This window comes from Sus scrofa, chromosome 13, assembly GCF_054392235.1.
Source record: "Sus scrofa isolate SSC_HxYL_T2T_F1_AM1 chromosome 13, Sscrofa_HxYL_maternal_Yorkshire_Landrace_v2.0, whole genome shotgun sequence".
NCBI classification, from domain to species: Eukaryota; Metazoa; Chordata; class Mammalia; order Artiodactyla; family Suidae; genus Sus; species Sus scrofa.
The window spans coordinates 31,804,283-31,823,766 of record NC_139395.1 but is presented as its reverse complement, the minus strand read 5'-3'; the positions used below and the strand labels follow the sequence as shown (position 1 = coordinate 31,823,766).

Here is a 19,484-nt window from a genome sequence, read left to right as displayed (position 1 = left end):
AATGTGTTATCTCCATGCAGTTCCCCAGAAAGATCAGGTTGGAGTGACATCCATTCACTACTGGGCATACCTGCTAATGTAAGAAGTCTGACAGCTGTGTGATGAGCACATGTGCTGTGCGTGTGCTTTTGCTGCTACTGCTGTGTTTTTGTGGCTTGGGCTTTCATTTGGGGCAAAGTCTGAGAAGTTAATGTATATATTAAAACTGAAAGATGAGTTTGAAGTCCAGGCGAATCCTGGGAAAGTGAGTTTCAGAAAGCGATTTGGTCAGCAGTATCGTGGAGTTACCCTCACAAATGACTTCAAGACTATGATTCTTGCTCACTGATTTTTCCGGCATAATTTTGTAAACCTTGTATTGCCCATATAATAACACTTTTCAAAGTATTTTGGAATTTTTTATATTTCTGTTTCTTGCATAAAACTCATGAGAGCATGGACCATATCTTTCTTTCTTTCTTCTTTTTTTTTGGGGGGGTGTTAAAAAAGTTATTTATTTATTTATTTATTTTCATTCCTCTGTCTATCTATTTATTGGATCCCTAGCATCCAGCTATGTGTCTGGTCCATATATCCAATATATGTTTGTTGAATAAACAGATACATGAATGAATAAGAGCATGATGCGAGGTAACAATGTATGATTCATGAAATATTTTAGTCCTTGTTGCTTTTGCATTTAAGTTTTGAATTCATATTTGCTTTCTTTTCCTCCAAGTTATATAAAATAGTGAAAATTTGTATTTACATCCCAATCAATAGGATGTTACTTAAAACATATAAATATTCTTTTTTCTGGATGGCTTATATAAATTATGATAGGCTGTAAAATGTTATGTGAAGGCATTGTTTCTGGAAAATGATTATCTGTTGCTGTAGAGTCTAGATGGAGAGATAACAAAGGATTAATCGGTGTTGCCTCAGGGTAGACAGGATGATGGCTATTCCTTAAATTTTTTTTTACTTGCTTATGTTTTTGATTCTTATGTAATGATCTTGCTTTCTTTTATAAGGAGGAAACACAATGCAAGAAATATGTACCAAAAGACATTATCATACTTTGCCTGACACTACACCACCCAATCTCCTTTCATTGGATTCTTAAGTTATCTTCTCAACTTATTTTCCAAATTTGCCTGCCTAACTCTTTTTGAACATTTAAATAAGTTTGAATGTCTTAGGGTTACAAGGTAGCATAATTTATTTAAAAGAGATAAGAAATTGAAAAAGAAACTCAAAGCAAGAAAAAAAGAGTAACTCAATGTTAATGACAAAAGAAATTAATTTTCCAACATGTCATCATATTGAGCATGTTGCTGTAAGTCATAGTTAAGCTAACTTTTGGTCTCCCCTCTGTTTTTGGCTTTACTTGCTTTGTTATGTAGAGATGTTATGACAGTTCATGAATAAATAATTAGTATGTGTTTCATAATTGTTTTTTGTGTGTTTGAGGTGCTTGTGTGGTGGATACCATTGAGTAGCTTTCTTTGTTTCCATAATCAGTTCCAATAACAAGAAATTTGTAAAGCAAGGTGATCTCTTGCCTTTTTTTTTTTTTTTGGAAAAAAATCACCATTCTTTAGAAACAGAGCAGTAAATGAGTAACTTTTGACCTTACATATTTTTTCTTTCTTTGAGATACAGTTGATGAATAATATTATATAAGTTTCAGGTGTACAAGATAGTGATGTACAATTTTAAAGGTTGTATTCCATTTATAGTTATTATAAAATACTAGCTATACTCTCCATGTTGTATAATGTATCCTTGTAGCTTATTAATTTTATATATAGTGGTTATATCTCTTACTCCCCTACCCCTATGTTGCCCCTCCCTGCTTCCCTCTTCCCACTGGTAAACACTGCTTTGTTCTCTATATCTGTGAGTCTATTTTTTGTGATATTCACTAGTTTTATTTTTTAGATTCCACATGTAAGTTATATCATAGAGTATTTGTCTTTCTCAGAGTTACTAATTTATTTCCAAGTCCATTCATGTTGTTGCATATGTGTATGTGGCAAAATTTCATTCTTTTTTCATTCTTTTTATGACTGAATAGTATTCCATTCATGTTTGTATATGTGTGTGTGTGTGTGTGTGTGTGTGTGTATTACCTCTTTATCCATTCGTCTGTTTATGGACACTTAGGTTGCTTCCATATCTTGGCATAAATAGTGCTTCTCTGAACACTGGGGTGCATGTATCTTTTCAAGTTAGTGTTTTCATTATTTTTTAATATATACCTGGGACTGGAATTGATGGGTGATATGGTAGTTCTATTTTTAGTTTTTTGAGAAACCTCCATACAGTTTTTTCACAGTGGCTGTACCAATTTAAATTCCCACCAACGGCATATAAGGGTTCCCTTTTCTCTACCATTTGTTATTTGTGTCCTTTTTATTGATGGCCCATTCTGACCGGTGTGAGGTGATATCTCATTGTGGCTTAAATTTGCATTTCTTTGATAATTAACATTATCCTGGGCCTCTTTTTCCAGGATATGCTGGCAGCAACCCTTTTCTCTTCCATGAGGAGAACTTGTTTTCAGTCTTGAAGGAAATCCTTACCTCATTTTTGATGTTTTCTCTCCCAGGCACTCTAATAACCTCTCTAGGTATGGGAGACCCCATCTCTCTAGCTCTGTTACACTCCTTCTCCAGAAGTTCTGACCTCTTCATTTGAGAAAGTACCCCTATTCCACCCCACTGTAGTACAAAAGATATGGAAAGAAAAAATTACCTGAAAGGAAATAATGGCTCAAAAACAGAATCCCTTCCATTAAATTTGCCCCAACACTCATGTATGTGACTCAGTTCTTCTCTCCCCTTCCCACTTTCTTTTTGCCTTGAGCACCTAATGATTCCTAAGGGACTGGAACTCCAAGATGATTGTTCTGTTTTGTTTTCATTAGACTTCCTTTTGGATTATGAAGGATTGATTATGTAGAACACCTTGTTATCATTTTATACTCTTGGAACTATCATCCAGATGAAGAAAGATAATTTGTCCTAAGAGCACACCTATCCTTCTGCTAAGAAACCATTGCCCTGATTTTTGCATTTTTTAATAGTTTAACCAACCAAATATATATTCCTAGACCTAAAAATTTAGTCTTACTGATTTAAAAAATTGTAAGTATTTTAATTTGTAGATTTACTTTTCTGTCCTTTTCTATTCAGATCATTTGTCTGTTAAAGAACCTGGACCATTTGGTATATAGAATTCTCAGCAGTTTAGATTTTGCTGCTTTCTTGTTCATGGTTTAAAATTTTCCTCAAAGATTGACTTCCTTTGAACTACAGTTTCTGCCACCTTCGCTTTCCTCTTTCTTAGTTCTTTTGGCTAAGTTACACATCTTACTCTGATCCTTAAATTCTAGAAACATCCATTAAGTCACTTTATCTATTAAGTCATTTTATCTATTAAGCTTTTTATTATTAGACAAAAAGCATTTTATTAAGTTTCTCCTGTGCAGCTCCATAGTTCTTAAATTAACTTCATTAAGCATTATAATGAGTTGGTTAAAATATCAGCATTAACAGAAGTTTGGAAGAAGTTGATTCTAACCCTCATGGATGACTTTGAGGGGTTCAAAATGTCAACGGAGGAATTAACCACAGATATGCTGGAAATAACCAGAGAACTAGAATTAGAAGTCAAGCGTGAAGATGGTACTGAATTGCTGCCATCTCATCATAAAAGTTGAACAAATGAGAAGTTACTTCTTATGGATGAGCAAAGAAACTGGTTTCTTGAGATGGAATGTATTCTTGGTGAAGATGATGTGAAGCTTGTTGAAATAACAACAAAGTATTTTGAATAAACTTAGGTGTTAAAGCAGAGGCAGGGTTTGAGAGGATTGACTCCAACTTGGAAAGAAGTTCTCCTGTGGGTCGGATGCTATCAAACAGCTTAGCATAGTATAGAGAAATCATTTGTGAAAGGCAGAACCAATTGATGTGACAGACTTCACTATTGTCTTATTTTAAGAAATTACCACATAAGCTCTGTTGTGGCTTAGTATTGTCACTACAGCGGGCTGGGTTGTTGCTATGGTGTAAGTTTGATTCTTGGCCCAGGAACATTTGCATGCCATGGGTACAGCCAAAAAAAAAAAAAAAAAGCCAGAAACTGCCACAGGCACCCCAGCCTTCAGCAATCACCACCCCTGGTCAGTCAACAGCCATCAATATCAAGTCAAGACCCTCCACCACCAAAAAGATTGACTTGCTGAAGACTCAGTTGATGGTTAGTATTTTTAGGTAAGGTATATGTATTTTTTTAGACATAATACTGTTGTATGTATAAAAACCTTCAGTGTAGGCTAAACTGACTTTTATACACACTGGGAAACCAAAAAATTAGTGATTCTTTTATTTGATATTCGCCTTATTGCAGTGGTCTGAAACAGAACATGAAATATCTCAGATGTATCCCTGCACTATATTTTCTCAGTTTACCTGAGTGTCATAAATGTAATAGTTTTTCAAATAACCTCTAATCAAATGAAATTGGCTGCTTTAGCCACTGTGTTTAAACCAACTGGCATTGCTTTGGGGTGTGCAGTTGTCAAAGAAAAATATGTGTAAAGCTGGGTCTCAGGTCTGCTGATGAAATCTCAGTTCCACGTTGAGAGGCTAAGTGGATAAGTTACCCATTTTTTAAAGAAGGAAAAGCAATGAATGTGAAATGTCAATCAGTACAGACAACTTATACAACTCAACAGCAAAAAAACCCAACAACCCTACTGAAAAATGGGCAAAAGACCTGAATAGACCTTTCTCCAAAAAAGATATAAGGATGGCCAGCAAGCACGTAAAAAAATGCTCAACATCATTAATTATTTGAGAAATGCAAATCAAAACTATAGTGAGGTACCACCTCACAACAGTCAGAATGGCCATCATTAACAAATCAACAAATAACAAATGCTGGAGAGGGTGTAGAGAAAAGGGACCCCTCCTACACTGTTGGTGGGATGTAAATTGGTACAACCTAGAAAACAGCATGGAGGCACCTAGAAAACTAAATGTAGCATGGAGGCACCTAGAAAACTAAATATAGAACTACCATTGATCCAGCAATTCTACTCTTGGGCATATATCTGGACAAAACTTTTCCTTGAAAAAGATACATGCACTTATATAGTCATTGAAGCACTATTCACAATAGCCAAGACATGGAAACAACCTAAATGTCCATCGACAGATGAATGGATTCAGAAGATGTATATATACACAATGGAATACTACTCAGCCATAAAGTAGAACAAAATAATGCCAATTGCAGCAACATGGATGGAACTAGAGACTCTCATAGTAAGTGAAGTAAGTCAGAAAAAGACAAATACCATATGATATCACTTATATCTGGAATCTGATATATGGCACAGATGAACCTTTCTTCAGAAAAGAGACTTTTGAGGTTGCCAAGGAGAAGGAGGAGGGAGTGGGATGGGCTGGGAGTCTCAGGTTAATAGATGAAAAGTATTGCATTTGGAGTGGGTAAGCAATGAGATCTTGCTGTATAGCACAGGGAACTCTATCTAATCACTTATGTTGCAACATGATGGAGCATAATGTGAGAAAAAGAATATATGTATATATGTGTGTGTGTGACTGGGTCACTTTGCTCTACAGTAAAAATTGACCGAACACTGTAAACCAACTGTTATGGAAAAAAATAAAAATCTTAAAGTCTTTCAATTATAATTTGAAGTCAAAGTATTCCTTCATTGATTCATTCCTACAGAATCAGTTTAAGTAAAACAGTATAAAGAAGCTTTGAGATAAAACAGGCCCACCTGCTCATCCTCTCCATCAGTTCCACCCCTGAGCAACTACCATGGAGGGCCCAAAACATTATAGGAATTCACTGTTTCTCCTCAATTATCAGTGGGGACCACTTTTAGAAATGCTAGAATGTGACTTATGTCAGTTACATGAATGAGAATTTAACTGAAAAAAGGGCTTTGGCCATAAAATCATTGACTCTTAGAGTGGCAATTTGTCTTTAAAGCATCTTTTAACTGAAAGCATCCTTTCACCAGAGAGGTTAAGGTACTACTTGCAGCCACAGAAGTTTTTGGGGCTAGAGCTGGGGCTAGGACCCCTTCACCCTAAATTCTAGAGTGTGTCAGAGCAAATAATTAAATGTGAGAAATTAACCCTGCAAAATACTGATTAAATCAGAGTTGGATTTATATTCGTTTCCACCAGCATCTGTGGTATCTTTGTGCAGTGCTAAGAATTTTGGTATCCAGGAGCTTCATGGTGGGAAATTTTGCAGAATAACTATTTAAGTTACTTGATGTCACCAGTCCATTGTAAAATATTAAAATCTAATTTTGGTAATTTAGCGGTAGCAGTGACAAATCTTAAATTTCCACACTCTAATTTTTCCCTCTTAAATATGTTGCTAAATTTCTCCTTTGTTTGATTTTCTTAGCTGATAAGACTATTCCCAGTTCAACACTCTGGATGCCATGTTGTTTGATCTTCTAATACTTGCTATCGACTTACAAAATCAGTAGAGACTTAGGTGGAATTTTATGACACATCTTATCTGTTCTTCTAGATGCTATGTGGGCCCAAAAATACATCCAGGGAACGTATTTTCCTCATATGCATTTTCCTTATTGTATATTCTGCTATGCCATCAGCTCAGTTTTATTTCAGTGCCTAATTTGTATGAAGCAATGATAGAGGAGAAAGAAAATCTATGAAAAATTGAATTTCCTAATATTCATCAGTGGCCTTATTTTTCAAGTTGATGGCACAACAAAAGAGAATTTTAGAAAGTAATTGTGGAACATACATATGATGACAGTTTTGCCCAGAAGTGTTCAATACAATATGTCAGCTTAGCAGTTAATTGTTCTTTTATTGTTTCACCTGTGTTAGTCCAGCCTCCCTGGTGAGAGTGTCTGCATGGTTTAGTACAAAGAGTAGAGACATTGCAATCAATCATAGTTTAAATATCAGCTCTGCTATTTGCTATACCAGCTATGTGACCTCCATAAAGTTAATTAACCTCCTTGATCTTCATTTCCATATTTGTAGAACTAAGAATGATGCTTGTCTCATAAAGTGTTATGAAGATTTGTGCAAAAACATGTAATGTCAATACCTAGTACAGTGTTTATCTGGTCCATAGGCATTCAGAAAATTGCAGCATCTGTTTTGTTTTGATTTGTTTTTTCCAAAAGCAGATTGTGAGTCAAGGATTGGAGCAGAAGTAGTACCTTTGGAAAGTGGTCCCAGGGAGATCAACAGAGAATATCGTATAAAGCAAGTTATCACTGTGGGTAACTAAAGCTTACTCCGAGTGTATTTGGGAGTATCAGTTAAGTATACACACCTCAGAGTTATCCCATATGAAGGACAAGAGCTCTGGGTGTTTACACATTAATTTCTGTCAGTTGTTGGTTGAGGGATGCTGATATGGGTACTCATTTTTCAGAGCTTCAGGTTTGCTGTGTGTGTGTGGGCAGAATAGAAAGGCCATGGGCAAAAGGTAAAGTTGTTAGCACTTGAGAATCAGATAACTTTCACATAGAAGAAATACCTGAAGAACCACCCTACCCTACTTTTGTTAACTGTGAATACATTTCCTTACTGAAGAACTTTTTGTTTTCCTGGATCCCTCTTCCGTGGTGGGTAGAAGACACCTCATACCAGCTCATGAGAATGTCAGGTATTCAGAAATGTTGTAAGCCAATTTGTAAACTATTGGTATCTTGAAATTAGCTTGATATTTGTAAGCCTTGGAGGTCTTCATACTATAGCAATAGGCAAATACTATCAATCAGGATCTTTTTTCTTTCAGAAGCAATTTTAGCAGCATACCACTGCCCCTATCCTTTTTCTCCCAGTAGATGGAGAATAGGAATTGCATGCATAGGCTTGGGAATCAGATCTTAGGTCAGATCTTACCTCTGACATCTTTAGCTGTGAAGCCATGGGAAATTTACCTAATTTCTGTGAGCCTCAGTGTCCTTGTCTGTAAAATGGGGAGACAAATAACTTACACAGCTGTAATGAAGATTAAATGCAGCACAAAGATGACATACAGATTTGTGAATCATTGCGTATTTTTGGAATAAACCTACCTAAAGAGACAAAATACCTATACTCTGAAAACTATAAGATGCTGTTGAAAGAAATCAAAGATTGCACAAACAGATCAAAAGATATACCAAGATATACCAATCTTGGATTGGAAGAATCAATATTGTCAAAATGACTATACTACTGAAGACAATCGACAGATTCAGTGCACTCCCTGTCAAATAGCTGAGGACAGTCTTCACAGAACTAGAACAGAATATTTTAAAATGTGTATGAAAATACAAAAGACCCCAAATAGCCAGAGCAATATTGAAAAAGAAAAACGGAAGTGGAAGAATCAAGCTCCCTGACTTCAGACAATACTACAAAGCCACAGTTATCAAAACAATGTGGTACTGGCACAAAAACAGAAATATAGATCAATGGAACAGAATAGAAAGCCCAGAAATAAACCCAAGCACCTATGGTCAACAAATCTAGGACAAAGGAGACAAGAACATACAGCGAAAGAAAGATAGTCTCTTCAATAAATGGTTCTGGGAAAACAAAATCTACATATAAAAGAATGAAGTTAGAACACTCTCTAACACCATACACAAAAATAAACTCAAAATGGAGTAAAGATCTAAATGTAAGGCCAGATACTATAAAACTCCTAGTGGAAAACATAGGTAAATCACAGCAACATCTTGTTTGATCCACCTCCTAAAACAATGACAAAAAGACAAAAATAAACCAATGGGACCTAATTAAATGCAAAAGCCTTTGCACAGCAAAGGAAACCATTTAAAAACAAAAACAAAAAGTCAACCCACAGAATAGGAGAAAATCTTTGCAAATGATGAAACAGATAACTCATACAACTCAACAACAAAAAAACAAACAACCCAATTGAAAAATGGGCAGAAGACCTAACTAGACTAATAGATGGCCAGTAGGCACATGAAAAAAATGCTCAACATCATTAATTATTTGAGAAATGCAAATAGAAACAACAGTGAGGTACCCCCTTATACAGGTCAGAATGGCCATCATTAACAAGTCTACAAATAACAATTGCTGGAGAGGGTGTAGAGAAAAGGGAACCCTCCTTCACTGTTGGCGGAAATGTAAATTGGTACAACCACTATGGAAACAGTATGGGGGTACCTCAGAAAACTAAATAGAGAACTACCATATGATCCATCAATCCCACTTCTGAACATATATCCAGACAAAACATTCATTCAAAAAGATATATGTGGCCCTATGTTCATCACAGCACTATTCATGAGCCAAGGCATAGAAATAACTTCAATGACCATCAACAGATGAAGGGTACATATATACAATGGAATACTACTTAGCCATAAAAGGACAAACAATGCCATTTGTAGCAACATGGATGGAACTAGAGACTCTCATACTAAGTGAAATAAGTCAGAAAGAGAAAGACAATTACCGTATGATAGCACTTATATCTGGAATCTAATATGTGGCACAGACGATCCTATCTAAAAAACAGAAACAGATCATGGAATTAAAGCTTATGTAATTGTGGGAGGAGCTGTGAAAAGTCTATTCCACAAGGGGGAGATGAAATTCAGAAAAGTCACTAACCAGCCCTCCTGAAGCACCCCCACTAAGTTAGAGCTTGTACAGGAATCCGTGAATGCAGGTATACACAGTTGCCAAAGTGTGACTGTAAAAAAGCTGAAGAAACAAACCTGTTTCTCTGTGTAATTTCCATCTCGGGGAGTCAAGTACCAAGCATCCAGATGAAAAGGGAAGAGAGCGAGGCCTCAGAGACTGTCAGAGAGGCTGGGGTGCTTCGTCACTTCTGTCAGAGGTCAGAGCCAAGATCCACAAAGAGTAATGGGCTAGGAAACCTCCCCAGAGGGCAGAATCAGACCCATTAATTACGTGCAATATCTGCCTTGCTAGATTACAGAACTGCTATGGATCAGTGCCTAGCCCTGTGCCTCTCATTCTTTCCTGGGTATGTCTGTGGTATTTATCCTGTCCTCACTATTGTATGTTTTGCCGGGCGGGGGGTGGGGGTCTGATAACTTGTGTTTTAGTTAATGGGTCCCTGGACCAAGAGTAGATGACTTAATAGCCTTGTCTGTCTGTAGACCTGATACAAATCATTAGATCCCAGAATTGAAGTCTGTTTCTATAAGATTTGAGAAGGTTCTAGGTCTAGGGAAAGAGCTTATTTTGCGGTTCAGAGAACTATGAATAATTTGTAGTCAGAGGGTAGGCTCTGATGGATTGCAAAGATGGCTTCAAATTCTTTTCTTCCTAGGACACATACCGTTTGGCAATGTGCTGTTGCCTTCTGTCAACAGGTGAGCTTTTCCTCCTATATCTTTGAATATGATTTTCTTTGTGACTTGCTTTGACCAAAAGAGTATGGCTAAAGTTAAAGAAAAAGCAAGTTGTGTGATGTCCTATCTGAGCTCTCAAGAAGCTTCGCAGCTTTTGCCTTCACTGTCTTTGAACTTGCCATAATCTTCTAAGGAAGACCAGTCTAATCTCTTGGATGATGAAATCCCACAAGGAGAGAGAAGTCTGGCTAACTCAGTCTTCTCAGCTCTGAGCTCAGCTCCATACCAACAAACAAGTTGATGCAGTTGTGTGAGTTAGCCCAGGCAAGACCAGTAAAATTACCCAGCCATGCCACAGAATCACAAGAAATAATACATTCTTGTTTTAAGCTACTAAGTTTTTATGTCATTTATCACAACTATAGATAACATATCCATCCTCCCAGTAAGTTATTTTTCCTGCTTAACTTAAGCAGTGGGTTTTAGTTGTTTGTATCTTCATGGGGTTGTTGTGTGGGATAAATGTGATACTGCTTGTAAAGGACTTATCAAAACCTGGCACATAGGAAATGGTAAATAAATGGTAGTTATTTTTATGTGAAATATGTTCTAAGTGTTTATGAGGGGGCATTTATCCCTTAGAGGATTTGGTAGACCTATAGAAGGGGTCAAACAATGTGTTTGCCACTAAATCACAGTTCATTCAAATTCAAAATGAGGACATTAACTAGATTGTCTGTAATTGCTTGTCAAGTTCTAAGATCCCATGGTCCTGCACAAAATTGGCCCAAATCCAACCTTGGCACATATTCTGGATGGATCTAAACTCATGCCTCATTGGGTCTCAGCTGTGGAATAGCCCATGCCAGTGTCTTTATGGTCTGTTATGCTTCTGTGAGAGCTTCATTTATCAACATAAGAATAGCGATATTCTTATATTTGCCACTTTAGAGGTACCAACTACAATATAGTTTATGTGACTGTGTTAGCTCCTAGGTAGGTTAAGCTTCAGGGAGTATTTTCTCTGATTTTATGTGGAGGTGAGGCTGATTCTGTGTAGCATAATGGATCAGGAGGAAGATGCTAGTGGTAGCCTCACCCTCTTTTCTACTTTCCTGAGCAATTTATCTCTGAGCCCAAATTTGCATACCCCCATTAGCAATGCATTTGCCCTGCAAGTCAGAGTCCTCCCTCCCTAGAAGGCAGCTTTCTGGGGAGGTCTTATTGCCATTCTAAGCAGATTTTTTCAGTATATTCTTTACAGTGCCATCTAATAAACTCCATAAAGAGGTTTTGAAAAGTGTAGTTCTCTGCATTTGAGGGTGGCCACATGTGAGTGTCACAGCACTTGTGAGAATAATTGCCCACCACTGACCAAGAAGATGGTCTTTCAAGGGCCTACGCAGGGAGGCAGACCCCAGGGCACAGATGAGAATCACATCAGAGTTAATCAACACATCATGCAAATGAGGCACCCATTTATAGCATTTATTTAAATTTTCATTTAAATTGCTGGCTAAGTGGAATCATTTAGAATCCCGTAGTCAACACTTGAGCAAATTGGTTTTAAAACTATATATTAAATTGCAGCACATTGCAATTTAATACATAGTTCCAAGATAATTGCTTATTGCTTTAGGAGTACAAAATATGTGTCCAAATAGTTGAGAGTGGTTGATAAGACACAAGAAGCAATATCTTCTTATTTCCCTTCTTTGGGAAAAAGATAGAATGTGGTCGTTATGATGTCTGAATTCAGGCTGCCTAGCTTTGAGTTCTGGCTCTGCCACTTTCAACTCTCTTTATCTCTCTGGCCTTAGTTTTCCTATCTGAAAAATTGAGTTAATAAAGATAATTATTATGAGAATTAAATGAGTAACCCATATAAGGTACCTAGCTCAGATGTCATCCATTGCAAATACCTGGTAAATGTAACTATTATTATTTTCTAAGTACAATTATGTTTTTGTTTCCTTTTGTCATACTGCCACTAGAAAAGCTGTAAGAAAAGATAAAATCACACAGGTGACTGACATATTTCTTTTTGGCTGTTGTAGCCCCTTTGTTAGGATGGTACTCTACCTACTGTCCACAAATGTCTTATTATCTTATATATTTTCAGCACCTAATTCCACAAAGGGACTTTGAGAACCTCAAGGAGATGATCCAGTTCCTGTCTGGGGAAGGGTGGTTCCATTGGGATGCTGTCTACACTAAAAATTCCCTAGGCATACAAGCAAACTCAAAATGGGCATTCTCCTTAGCCTTAAATCTCAGAAAACACAGGAGTCACTGATAAAACAACAAATCAAATCTAATGTTTCACAAATTTATGTAGGTGAGAAGCTAGACGAAGAGTCAGAGAGGGCTCAAAGGCAAGATGACAGAGGGGGGATGCCAGTAGGAACCGTGACACTGGGGGCAGTGGGTGATGAAGGAGAGGGCAGTTATGGGGCATCTGGCTACCAGGGACCGTGTTACCCCTCATGCAGTGGTTCCTGCTGAACCAGAGGAAAGCACATCACCCATCGCCATGTTCTCCAGCCTGGGGCTGACATTTACTGTATGCTACACTAATCCAGTTTTCTCATGGAGCCTGGCTGCCTTCAAGTCCTTGTGAGCTGAAGTTGTACCCATCAGAGAAGTTCATAAGGTGGGAATGGGGGATGGTAAGTAGGGGTGGTTTTGAGAGCTTCCTATCAATATGACATGCTAAGACTTACCATGTCAGAATATAGAGCTTATCATGTAATGTTAACTCAAGCAATATGAGTAGATGTCTTAGGAAATCCAACTCTCCTGGAACCATCAGAAGCTTACCCAATTTCTGGCCTAGTGCTCAGTGAAAGGAAAACGTTTTTGAAGTTAAAAGTAAGTAAATAGAGCTTATGGTGCACCAGGCACTTATTGGCCATTGGCAGGGCACTGACAGCTCTTTGGGGGGGAGGGGCGCTCTTTCAGAGACTTTCTTCTAAGAAACTTGTCCTCTCAGAGGTGAATGGTGTTTGTGGACCCAGCTCTTTCGTTAAAGGGCATGTATTGATATTTCCACAGAATCTGAATCATTTGGCATCCCAAGATGCTAAGACAATGGGATCTCATAAAATAAGACTGGGAGTGATGGAGACATGTCACCTCCCAGAAATGTTCTGTGTTTATCCATGCTTTGCAAGAGAAGATCTGGTGTATAGATGCACAAAATGACTTTTCCTTAACTTTTTCTATTACCTTTCATCCAAAGATCATTTTAGAACATTTTCTAGAGGATAGAAAAGCTGTCCTATCCATGAACAGGAAGACATGAAATTCCTGACTCCAAATTTAAAGTAACACTATTGTGATAGGTGAGAGTTCAAAATAAATATATCCCCCACCCCGTCCTGTCTGTTATCTAGTCATGTTCTCCCTGTCCCTGGCCTGAATTATTGCCATCTTATCTCCCCAAATTCAACTCTTAATTTCCTACCTGAACTTGACACCAGTAACCACTTCATCTTCCTAAGGCACTCTTCTTATCCCACCAGAAACTCTCAAATGGTTCCCTGTTGCCTACCAAGTAACACCTAAATTCCTCAGTCTCTATTCAAGTTCTTGCCAAGATCATTGCCCATGCTGCCTCTCAGCAGTCATTTCTCCCATTTAGAGACCCTGCCCCTTGGACAAACAGGAGGTCTTGAGGTTTCCTGGAGACGCAAACACAGACTTTTCTGCCTAGTTGAGGCTGATTTTTGGTTATGCACTTCTTCTCAACTCTGTTTTTCTACCCCCAGCCTCCTAGATATTCTCTTTCAAGACTTTTAGCAACTTGAGAGCAGAGACTCTGTATTACTTATTTCTTTATCCCCAGCCACCAGGCTGGGTGCATGATACTTGGTAGGCCCTTGTTAATTTATTAATTAATACTATCCTCTTTCCCCAGATTTTGCTTCTCATGTCTATCTTGGACTGGCCTACTGGGCTTTCCAGGTCCTGACCCTCAGATCTCCCTGGGTTCTTAGTGTGTTTGGCACAAGTTTTCTGAAGAATTCCTTGGCCTCCCAACCAGATGCCTGGATTCACTTTTGCCCCATTGTTCCTCTTTCTATTCTTTGGAAGCAAGCATTATTTCCTAGTGCTGATTTGCTCTTAACAAATAAAAGCTTTTGTGTGGGAAGCTTGGCTCTTACTGGCAGACTTTCTGATAAACACCTAAGGCTATTAATTCCAACCTTAACCTGGACCAACAGTGTGATGTGGGTATTGGAAGAGTCCATACAGACCCACCCATATTAATGGTCCCCCTTGCTGTGTTCTATGCTCTGCTCCTGGCACTTGGCTCTGAAGCTTGCATGCATAGCCCCAGTCAACCCTTCCAACGACTCAGAGCAGTAGGTGTGGCTATTTTCTCCATTGGACACATAAGAAATCTGGATTACGTGGAAGTTAAGTAATGTGGGTAAGGTCACAGCAGCACACTTAGAAATGGGTCCAGGAACTGACTGGTTTCAAAGCTTAAGTATGGAATCAACTAGGAGTGGAAGCTTTATTAATGGAATCATGGCAACTAGAGAATGAGAAATACCAATTCACTGTATTTACAGCTGGTTAAGACCACACCTGGGCTATGAATCATTTTATAAGATATAAATAAACTGATCCAGACTAATGACCATGGACTGTCAGATCCATGGAAGAAACTGGAGCAGTTTTAACTGGCATATAAGAGATTTAGGTGAGAGTTGATGAAGATCTTTCTGTGTTTGGGTTAGAGTCCCGGGTCTTGTCTACCCATCTACTGTCAAAGTCTGAAGAAAAAAGACAAATGTACATTCAGAGTCACTGTTAAAGAGAACCTTTGTTACCATTCCAGTTGTCTGTCAATGGAGTTCCTACCTTAAGAAGTGATGAGGTTTTAAAATTATTATTATGTATTACTGCAGATATTTAAAGAGAAGGCAAGTCTTCTAATTCAGAAGTGTGTTCTGATACTTCAACTTCTTCTACAATCCTAAGCCTTAACCCTGAATATCTACAGTGTTGCGTTCAAAACATTTTCGTGGCATCCTTCTCATGGCACTTGACTCCCATCATCATCTATCACATTATTCAAACTCCGAGGCTCTAAGTTATGGAGGACAGGAACTGAGTCTAACTCATCTTTCTGTCATTATTAATTCCATAATGTTGTCTTGCAAACTGTAGATGCCCACAGAGCAGAATCTTGTTGCTCCTTCCTAGAACTTTAATATATTGTTTACTCCAGTTTCACTACTTACCAGCTCTGTGACCTGGGACAAGCCATTTAAACCCTTTGTGTCTCAGCTGCCTCAGCTATAAAATTGAGTAACTGGTAATTTTGTGACAATTAAATTTTCTAAATCTATAAAATTTTTAGAACATGTCTTTTACTCCTATAAATTTTCAGCACTTAACTCCCCAAAGGGACTTTGAGAACCTCAAGGAGATGACTCAATTCCTGTCTTTAGTCTCTAGCCTGCTCTGTGGCACATGCTATGTGAATAATACATAGTTGTTAAAATTAATACATAATTATTAAAGATGAGAGGGAAGCCAGACAACCGAAGATATTAGATTTTTTTTTTTTTTTTTTTTTTGCTTTATGTCTTAGGGCCACACCCACGGCATATGGAGGTTCCCAGCCTAAGGGTAGAATCAGAGCTATAGCTGACGACCTATGCCACAGCTACAGCAATGCAGGATCTGAGCCACATCTGCGATCTACATCACAGGTCACAGTAATACTGGATCCTTAGCTCACTGAGCAAGGCTAGCGATTGAACCCACAACCTCATGGTTACTAGTTGGACTCATTTCCGCTGTGCCACAATGGGAACTCCAGATTTTGAAAGGGTCTTAAATGTTTACCAGATCAGTGGTCCCTAAAACAGTTTCATGTTAGTCTGTTTCAGTACTGTTGGTCTAAGTCAGTGCGTCCAGCACAGCAGTTTCCTTGAATTGTCTCCTATTTTATAGATGAGGAAACTGAGCCACAGGGATGATGTATTTATCAGGATCAGAGAACCTAGGAGACTCGAACTCACCAGGTCTCCTAATATCTCAGCCACTGGGTTGGGGAGGGGATTTGGGGATTGTATGAAAGAGCTAGATAAGATGACTTCCAAGATAATGATAGAGTCAGCTGGTCAGTCCTCAGATAGTTCTTGAATGCCTACTGATGCCATTGGCTGAGCTGTTTTCTGGCATATCAGAAAAATGAGACATGGATCCTTTCTTGAGTTTACAATCTGGTACAATAAGTAAAACTTCTATGCAGATAACTGCAGCGCAAGGTGGAAAGTGATGAGGCGGGAAGTCTGGACAGCTGCTCACCCAGTGTGGTTCGGACTACTTGACTGCCATCTTGTGTCCTGAACTTTGTGCCAGGAAGTTCCACTCTCTTTACAAGGACAGTCCTTTCCCACTGTGGCCCCCTCTTCCTGCATTTCCACAGGGGATAACTGACCAGCCACTGGGTGTAGAGTTCATTATCCTGGGTACTTGATTACTCGGAGGTCTCCCTCTCTGCTGTCATAGCTTACTGCCACATATACATTACTCCTGTAAGTTTATGTATTTAATAAATAGTCTTGGTTGCCTACTACTATTAGCTAACATTTATTGAATTAGCTAATATTTATAACATTTATTGAGTGCCCACAATGTACCGAACATTGTTTTAGCTCTTCATCTGTATTAATTAATTTAATCCTACGTCAATGAAAGAGGCCATGAATTAATCTCTTCAGTGTTTGAAGCTGAATTTATTGTTTGTTCATCCAGGCAGAGCTGTGCATCTCTTTCAACAAAACAGAAGTTGAGCTTATATAGAGGTTTGGAAAGTATGGAATTAAGGAATTGGTGGAAATTCAGAAGTCAGAGTGTTTTGGGATAGACTGGCTTTCACATTTGGAAGTATAGTTCCTGGAGTAAGATTTAACTGATGGACTAACTTTTGGAAGTCTGATGAGTACAAGAAAGGAAAGGAAAGAAAAGAGATGGAGAGTGGTCCTAGTGAAAAGAACAACATGGGGAGGAAAGTGAGAATCTCTTACATATGGTGATACAAACTACAGCGATGACAAACTCACTTTTGTCTCATTGACCCTGTTCCCCAGATGTGTCTTTTAGCCCCAACTGTCCCCGCCCTAGCCCATGAATTGTGTTGTATATCTGCTTTATCTCTACCAAAGGTATCTCTCGCTTGGTTAGGTATGGCAACCTGCAATGGCATCTCAGAGAAGAGGACATGATCACAGGCTGGTTGAAGGAACAAGGGAGGGCTTCTTTATTCCATAGCCACAAATGTTTATCAAACCCCTGCCAACTGCCAGTTATTTTCTGAGTGGTGTGAAACAGCCACAAGCTCTTGTTCTCATAGAGCTAAACCTCTGTTGCAGAGGCAGTACTTAAACCATTAAATTAATAAATATGTATCACATGTCACAGGGTTGGGTGAGGTAAAGCAGAGAAAGATGGTGGGGGAGGAAGTGAGTGCAATGTTAAATGGGGTCATCAGGGACATCTTGCTGAGAAGCTGGTGTTTAAGGAAAGAGTCTGAGATGGTTAAGGAGGCCAAAGTGGGTGGACTGTGGTGAGCTTGGAGGGCAGTAGTAAGAGATGAGGTTTGAGGTCCAAAAGAGAATGGGGAAATGAACTCATTTAGAGTCTTAAGAGGTCATTATTAGGACTCTGACTTTTAATTTGATAAGGGGACATGGAATGGTCTGAGTGAAGGAATTATCATGTGATCTGACTTATCTTTTCAAAGAAACATAGGAGCTTCTATGTTGAGAAAACCTCCACTGTATGTAGGGCAAGGGTGGCAGCTGGGGGTTATTAGGAGGGCTAACCCGGGTGTTTGATGGTGGTAAGGGAGAGGGTAATGAAGAGCAGACAGACTCTATGTATATTCTTCATGGAACATTCCTCTCATTGAAAGGCTTCATTATTTATTGCTGTCAACCCACGCAATTAGATGGAAGGTCTTGAGTGTGCATCCCAGAAGACCACAGCTGGACTGACCATCTCCAGTCAGGTATCCAGAGGTTCTTTTCCCATCTGGGCAAATGTAGTGGAGAAAGAGGCACAGAATCACATCTGGTAATAGAAATAAGACATATCTGACAAGAAAAAACACATAATCTATGCCCAATTCTTCATAGTTTTTCTTTTTGAGTAGTATTTTATCCTATATAATTGTATGAATTATAAGGATTTCTATAATTGATAGCTGTGGAGAAAGAGACAATTTTAATTTCAATTTCACTGCTATTCTGGTTGCAAGTGGGTGTTTGACATTTTTTAGTGTGTATGTGTATGCGCACATCCACGTGTGTGTGTGTGTGTGTGTGTGTGTGTGTGTGTGTGTGTGTGTAAGAGAAAGAGATTCCAAGAGAGCTGTGTAGTGGCTGCTATTCCCTGGGCAATAAAAACCTGAAATCCTACTAATGAGGTTAGCAAAAAATCAAACTTTCCTGTGTGCTCAATGATAGCAGTGCCTGCTGACATAACCAGGGTTCCCTGAATAATTGACCCCTTTTCCAATTTATTTTTAGGACCTAAAATTTGGGGGAGGAAAGTGCCTGTAGGTGTAGAGCATTTCCATCCAAAAGCTCAATTCCAGGGCTTGAGCATTTGGCCCTAAACCATGTTAAATGCATCCTTTCAAGTGAAAGATAAGTGGAAACGAAGGATGGAACTGAAGTTCATCGCGGGAACTCTGAATGGTTTACTCTTCAGTGTGAGGATAAAAGATTGATCTTTGCCACAGATTCTGTCTCTCTCAAATTGGAGAATCTTCCTGTGACATTTTTATCTGCCTTTGTGGATACCATTTGAGTTTGCCAGTCATAAAATTAAAGGGTTTATAAAAGCTCAGAATTTCACCAAAACATTTAACTTTGAGAAGTCGGACTCTAGGGCATAATAAATGTTAAAACTGTTAGAACCCTCAGTAAGTATAAAAAATATTTAAACTACATACAGACCATCAGCATGTTTAAGGTCGATTTATAAAGTATAAGTGAGGTACTGTGGTGGCTGCAGTGCTGCAAAATACTTTTAAAATTTGTTTCTGTAAATTTCCACGACTCAAGAAACATGTGCA

General features: G+C 38.4%; 1 protein-coding gene across 10 annotated transcripts in view; it reads left to right on the top strand.

Moving 5' to 3' along the window:
* GADL1 (glutamate decarboxylase like 1) overlaps nucleotides 1–19,484 on the top strand; it is a 345,574-nt gene that overhangs the window by 187,155 nt on the left and 138,935 nt on the right. The gene's annotated exons all lie outside the window — the stretch shown is intronic.